Source organism: Pyrgilauda ruficollis, unplaced genomic scaffold (genome assembly GCF_017590135.1).
Source record: "Pyrgilauda ruficollis isolate IOZ18807 unplaced genomic scaffold, ASM1759013v1 scaffold7, whole genome shotgun sequence".
NCBI lineage: Eukaryota > Metazoa > Chordata > Aves > Passeriformes > Passeridae > Pyrgilauda > Pyrgilauda ruficollis.
In genome coordinates, this window is record NW_024528821.1 from 4,157,680 (window position 1) to 4,165,236 (window position 7,557).

Genomic DNA, 7,557 nt, shown 5'->3' on the forward strand with positions numbered 1-7,557 from the left:
GGGCATGCCCCGGCCGCCCTCACTCGGCTTTCCGCTTGCCCCGGCGCGGTGCCGGGGCCGCGCCGCGCCCGCCGCCGCCGCCGCCCGGCCCCATCGCCCTCAGTCTGTCGCCATCTTCGGCCGCGCCGCCAACACCTTGAGGAGCCGCGAGCGCTGCGCCTGCGCGCTGCCTCCGCTCCGCCGGCACCGGCACGGCCGCGGCCCGGCCCGGCCGGCGCTGCCGAGGTGCTGAAGGACAGCTCCGCTCCGCTCCGCTCGGCCCGGCCCGGCCCGGCCCGGCCCGGCCCGCCCGGGACACCCCCGCGCCCCAACACCCGCCGCAGCCCGGCGGCAGCTCCGCGCTCAGCCCCGTCCTCACCCCCACTCTGGCCGTCACCTCATCCGCACCCTCAGCCTCTTCCTCATCCCTTCCCTCATCCTCGCCGGCACTTTACCCCCGCGGTCATCCTCACCTCACCTTTGCCATCATCTTCACACTCATCCTCATCCTAACCCTCACTTGAATCGTCATCCTCATCCTCATCCTCACCGTCACGGGCTGGTCCCATGCCCATCCCCGGTGTCAACAGGTCCCGGTGGAGAGGGGCCCTGGGGGCTCCGGCAGCAGCCACACACACGGTGCTGTCCCCTGAGAGCAGAGCCTGTGTCCCCTCACTGCCCACACACCCTCAGCCCCACAAAGAGCCCCCAGTGATTCCATTTCTGGGGGACCGGGAGACAGATATCACCAGAGAGCAAAAGTAGATTCCAGGGACATCCCTCATTCATGTCCCTAAATCCCTGTTAGGGGGTTTTTGGCATGGCTAAACCCTGAGAGACCATCAGCTCCCTGGGAGTGGAAAATAAAGAGCAGCTGAGGGAGCTGGGGGGATCAGCCTGAAGAAAAAGAGGCTCAGGGCGACCTTGTGGCTCTGCACAACTCCTGACAGGAGGGGACAGCTGCAGGGGGTCGGGCTGTGCTCCCATGGAACAACAGATAGGAGAATAGGAAATAGCTAGAAGTTGCACCAGTGGAGGTTTAGGTGGGATATTAGGAAAATTTCTTGAATGAAAACATGGTCAGGCATTGAAACAGACACCAAGCGAAGCAATGAACTCAGTGGAAGTGGTCAAAATCATGGGATGTGACACGTGGGAATGTGGATTGATGATGGCCTTGGTGGTGCTGGGGGTGATGGTTGGACTCAACAGTCTCTGAGAGCCACTTTTACTTAAGTGATTCCATAATTTTATGGACATGAAACCCCAGTGTACACAGAACAGAGGGCAGAGCCTGCTTGGAGGCTCCTACTCCACCCACAAAGCCATCCTCAGCCTTGGGCACTACCGCAGCTGTGGAAATTGATTCCTGGAGTTTTCCTCAATCTCTGTCCCAAAGTGAACCAATTCCTTCAAGGCCATGGGGTGCTGGAGCTGGTTACCCAAGCTGCCTCAGGAGAGTGGGATCCTGCAGGCACAGGGAGACACCAGAGGCTTTATCCTTCTCCTGTTTATCATCCTAACCCGTGAGGAGAGCCAGCCCTGTGGGAAAGGGGCTCTCATGGAGGGGCTGCCACCTCAGCTGGTGCCATTAGTCACAAAGGCCATGGTGTGTGAGCTGCTCACGCTCCAGCAGCTCAGCCCTGGCTGAGGCACTGAGGGAGGGAAATACCTGGTGCAGAGCCAGGAGAGGTTTTACAGCCGGAACGAACAAATGTTCAACATCACCGGGAGTGATGTAAGGATCTGCAACCCAGGCTGGAGGCTCAGCTCCTCTGAGCCGTGGCACAGATACCTGTGGCTCCCTCAGGAGCTGCTTCCCTCTGGCTCTTCCACCCCATCCCTTCCTGCTCCTCCAGCACATCCACAGCCCTGCTGGGAGGAGATGCTGGAATAGCTGAGAGTGCTGTTCCTGCAGGTCTGGGGTTCCTGGGGTGGGTTTCTTTCCCAGGACTCTCTGTGCCTGCTCTGTGCACACAGGGTCAGACCAGCATTTGAGGAATCACTGGATGGTTTGGATTGAAGGGACTTTTAAACATCACCTTGCCCAAGCCCCTGCCATGGGCAGGGACACCTTCCACTAGCCCAGGTTGCTCCAAGCCCTGTCCAGCCTTGCCTTGGACACTTCCAGGGATCCAGGGGCAGTCCCAGCTTCTCCGAGCAACCTGTGCCAGAACCTCCACACATCACCACCCTCACCGGGAATAATCTCTTCCCAATATCCCATCTAAACTTCCTTTCTCTTTAGTTTAAAGCCATTCCCCCTTGTCCCATCACTCCATGTCTCGGGGAGTGGTGCAGGCAGGAGATCAGCACTGTCCTGTCCTGTCCAGGTCTTGGAAGAGCTGAGACAGCAACAGAGCCCCTCCAAGCCTTGTGCTCCCCATTAGTTATGGGACACTGAGCCCAGCTGTCCTTCCTTTCTTATTTCCTGTCTGTCCCTGTCTGTTCCCACCCTTTTTCAGCTTTCCCCCCAGCCTGAGGCTTTCTTCCTGCCCCAGCACTCCTGGTCCTTTTGTGTACCTGGCGCTGGATGAAACCAGGAGGGAGGCCATGGAGAGGGTGTCCAGGGAGCCACCGTGCAGGAACACTCTGCCCGTCCCTGACCTCAGCTCCCCTGTGCTCCCACAGGCTGTGACAGGAACTCATCACTCCCATTCCCATTGGGAGAGGTTCATCCAGCACAGAGCCTGTGCCCAGCTCAGCACGACCTGTTGAGATGAGGCTGCACCAGCCCTGTTTGCTGACGGCTCCGTTTCCAGGGCACAGCGCTATTTCCACCCAGGAGTTTCCTCTGCCTGGGAAAACGTTATCTGCTCCTCCCACTCCCTGCCAAAGCAGCAGCTCACACATGACCCTTCAGGAGAGAACAGCTTTGCTCAGCCCTCCTCTGGCTTCTCTCCCTCTACTGCTGCTGCTGGTGTGCTAAGGGCAGTGTTGTATGGATGTTTTACTGCCAGTATTCCAAGGGAAATGTGATTTATGGATGTTTTTCTTACTCCAAGCAGATACTCCAGGCTGGCATTCAAGTCCTGGTTCCTCAGGTGGAAGAGGCAGCTCTGCCAGCCTCTGCCTTGGTGCTCAGGAACATTCCCTGGGGAATTTGGAGTTTCCCTGATTACCTGTGAGGCAGATGCTTGGTGGGGATAACTAGGGAGGAAGTCACCATCAGCACAAGGTGTATTCTCACTTCCCACTGCTCCAGCCAAGGCTTGGCCTGGCCTTGGCAAAGGGCTTCAATTATGTGTTTTTATGGGATTGTGATCACACCTCTTTTGTTTGTCATGGGGTGACATTCCTGGCAAGCCCTGCTGCCCCCCAGCTCCCAGGCAGGAGTTGAGGGACACCCCCAGCTGAGGGGGGCACTGGGGTTTTAGGGACTCTCCCAAGGGATGTCCCCAGGGTGGGATGCTTTGCTGCAGCCAGAATGCAGCTGAGATTGCTTCGTACAGAGGGAGAGGCCCTGAGAGCTCCCCAGAGAGTGAATAAATCAAGGATAATCAGATCTAATGGCCAAAATGTGGGGAAGGAGTGGACATACTGGACATTCCTGGAATGAGGCTGGGAAAGGCGGAGAAACACTTGGTGCCGTGTCAGACATCAGCAGTGCCCTGCCAGTGCTGCCCATGGGACTCCCTTGTCCCCTCCTGGCACCAGCAGTGAGGGGACAGCTGCCTCCAAGTGGGGGCTCGGGGACCCCTTCTCCAGCGGAACCACATGGTTTTGTCCCATCAGCCCTGCCCGTCCCGCTCCCATTCACAAATCCCATTCCCGCTGGCTCCGTGCCCTCCTGACCTCGGTGGCCTCGTGTGGCGCCGCTTGGCCGCGTTCGGAGGCAGCCGCGGAACGATGACAGCAGTGTCCAGCCCTGCTGCTATACGGCTCTCCCGGGACAGCCCTCCCGGGACAGCCTGCCCGGCCCGCCAGGCTCCTCGGGAAAGGGCTCCGATTGCTTCAGCTCCCGAACAATGGGTGCTGGCGGGGGCTCTCAGCCAGCCTCCAGGGCATGGGCTGGTTTTCATACAATCATGGGATCACTGAGGTTGGAAAGGACTTCCAAGGTCATCAAGTCCAACCTTTGACCGATCTCCATCTGGTCAACAAGCCCAGAGGACTGAGTGCCACATCCAGTCCTTCCTTTGACACTTCCAGGGATGAGAAAGCCATCACCTTCCTGGGCAGCTCCTTCCAATGCCTGAGCACCCTTTCTGTGGAGAAATTCCTCGTGATGTCCAACCTGAACCTTCCCTGGCACAGCTTGAATCTGTTTCCTCTCATCCTGTCCCTGTTCCCTGGGAGCAGAGCCTGACACCCCCCAGCTACTCCCTCCTGTCAAGGAGGTTGGAGAAGGTCCCCTCTGAGCCTTCTTTTCTCCAGGCTGAGCACTCCCAGCCACTCCAGGCTCTCCAGACCCTTCCCTGTTTGGTGCCTGACCACCCTCTAGGGGAAGAACCTTTTCCCAATACCCAACCTAACCCTCTCTGACACAGCTCCAGCCATTCCCTGGTTACCAGAGAGAAGAGCTCACTCCTTGTCCCTCACACTCAGCTGCCGTCAGACCATGGATCTACGGGGTTTGGAGAGTGGTGGCAGAGGTGGCACAGTGGCAGAGGTGGCACAGCAAGCTATGACAGCTGTGAGCCAGGGGCACAGCTCCCCTGGCCGGGCTGGCTGCAGCCCCATGCTGCTCCCAGCTGTGAGCACTCCGAGCAAGGGAGGGGAGCAGCGAGAGGCTTTTACAGCCCACAAGAGCAGATGTTGCTAATTGAGCCTTTGAGTTCCATGCCAAGCCATGGCATGGAGGCTCTGCCCGGCTTTCAGAACCACTGCCAGGTCCCTGGCTTTGAAGACAGTGGGAGAGGGGGGCTGGTGAGGGGGGTCATGAGTGGATATTGGATTGGGCACAGAGCCCGAGGCCAGGCTGATAGACCCTGGTCTGCACCAGCAACTGCTGGGAAGCTCATCCTGCTGGAGCAAAGGAGCCCTGCAGTGACGATCCTCAAACCTGCTCCTCAGCCAGGGCTGGGCCAGGACAGATTAACGACAGAGAAGAGGGGAAGGTAGCACCCACAGACACAGGTGGCTCCTCAGTTCCCTGTTATTTTGTGGTTGAGGGTGAAGAAGCCCATGTGAGCAATGCCAGGTCCTGGAGCTGCCTGAGTAGGAGAGAGGAGCCACACCTGGCTCCATCAGAGCATCCTGGGGGACCTGGCACAGGGTGCCCAGAGAAGCTGTGGCTGCCCTGGATCCCTGGAAGTGTCCAAGGCCAGGCTGGACGTCGCTGGGAACAAGCTGCTCTGGCGGCAGGTGTCGCTGCCCAGGGCGGTGTTTCGGGTCGCTGTTCCCGGTCGCTCCGGGGCTCTGCCCCGCGAGGGTCCCGCTCCCGCTCCCGCTCCCGCCCGGCGCTGCTGCCGCTCCCGTGCCTGGCGCTCTGCTGCCCTCGCGCGGCCACCGCCGGAACCGCAGAGCCGGGACTGAGGGGATAGCGCCGGGATAGCGCAGGGACAGCGTCGGGACAGAGCCGGGACAACGCCGGGATAGCGTGGGGACAGAGCGGGGACAGCGCCGGGATAGCGTGGGGATAGCGCGGGGACAGAGCGGGGACAGCGCCGGGATAGCGTGGGGACAGCACGGGGACAGAGCCGGGCAGCGCGGGGATAGCGGGGGCAGTGCCGGGACAGCGGGGACAGCGCGGACAGCGCCGGGATAGCGCCGGGACAGCGCCGGGACAGAGAGGGAACAGCGCGGGGACAGAGCTGGGACAACGCCGGGACAGAGAGACCCGGCGTCCCCAAAGGGCGTCAAAAGAGCCCCAAAACACCCAGCCCATGGAGGGAACAGGGGTACCACCCACCCCCGTGGCTTAAGGACAGGTGTGCCTCTGTGCAGCGCTGGCAGAAGCCAGGGAGCCTCTGTCCCTGTGCCCACAGCCCCGGCAGGGACCGGGCAGCGGTCCCCTCGATGGGCTGTGGGGCTGGAGGCAGGGCCAGAGCTGGGCACACTGGCAGCGAATTGGGGAAGGAGCTGAGGCTGAGCTTACACAGAGCCACAGGCAGGTGTGCGGAGAGCCCCAGGTGAGGCTGCTCAGGCTGTGAGTGCTCAGGGACCTGCACTCCATCCCTCCTCCCTCACTCTTCCCCTCCTTTCCCTGTGCCTGTGGGGGCTCCCCTGTGTTGAAATGGGATGGGAGTCCAAAGAGGCGTGGGAGGATTGAGGGCAAGTAGAGACTGGGAGAAACTGTGGACTAAAAAAGAGGGGGAAGCCAAAGAGAGGTGGGAGGATGATAAAAATGTAATGGGAAACAGAGACTGAGAGGTTGAGTGGAGCCGCTGAAAAACGGGAGATTGAGAAGGAGCTGGAGCCTAAGGAATAACTGGACACCATTAAATTAAGTGGAGACCTAATATAAAACTGTGACCAAAAAGGATTGGAAGGCCAAGAGGGATTGAGACGTGGGGAAAAAAATGAAGGACAAAAGGATGCTGAATAAATAGCGGAGCCCCTAAAAATGCGGAGGTTGGAAAGGAGTGGGAGGTGGGGCTTGGTGGTGCTCCCTGCCTGCCCCGCCTGCTTTTCCCTGCCTTTCCCAGCCCTTCCTTGCCCTGCCCAGCCCCACGGCTCCGTGTCATGGAGCTGGGCGTGCACTAGAGGACAGCCGAGCTCCACGCCAGCGGCCCGGGAGGAGCCCCCGCAGCCGCTGCCCTGCCCGCCGGCACCTCCAGCTTGTCCATGGTCACCCCCCAGCCCCGGGCATCCGCAACCCGGATCATCCCCGCAGCCCGGAGCAGCCTGGAGCATCCCTGCCGGTCCTGAGTCCCCTGGCAATCCCGAATGTCCCTGCCAGCCTCGAGCACTGTTGCAGCCCCGAGCACACCTGCAGTCCAGAGAGCCTCTGGCAGCCCTGGGAGTCCCTGGCAGCATCTCTGCAGTCTCCAACACCTCTGGCAGCATCCCTGCATCCTTGGAAACATCCCTGCCCTGGGCATACCTGACAGCATTCCTGCAAACTGCCTGGATCATCCCCCAGCCTGGAGCACAGCCCAACCTCACTCAGGACTCTTGGGCCTCCTGGACCTGGAGACTGAGAGGGTTTGGGCTGCCAAAGGTGAAACTGGGGGGTATTTGGTACTTCTGCTTGTCCATGGCGTTTATAGATTCTTGTACTTAATTTAAATCCAGAACAGGGAGCAGCTGCCTGTGCAGGAGCTGTTGTAGTTCACAGTAAATATGGGAAATGTTCTCATTTTCCTCAGGTTCAGGTCAGATGGGGTGGGGGCTCTGCACACAGGGGGGCTGCAACAGGCCCTGCTGCTGGCATTAAAATCCAGGAAGAATGAAGGGATACAGGACATCCCAGCCATGTGACAGACACACAGCCCTCACTCGGGGTCCCCTCCAGCCCCCCTCCTGTCCCCGCAGGGGGGGCTCCCAGCTGGGAGCTGGCTCTGCCTCTCAGATCCCATCTAGAGCCAGAAAGTGTTTCCTGATGTTTAACCTCCACTTCACCCCGTGCTCCACGTGGATGGGGCAGCCGTGGCCTCACAGCCTGTCCTGTCCCCACGCAGCCGCGGTGTCCCC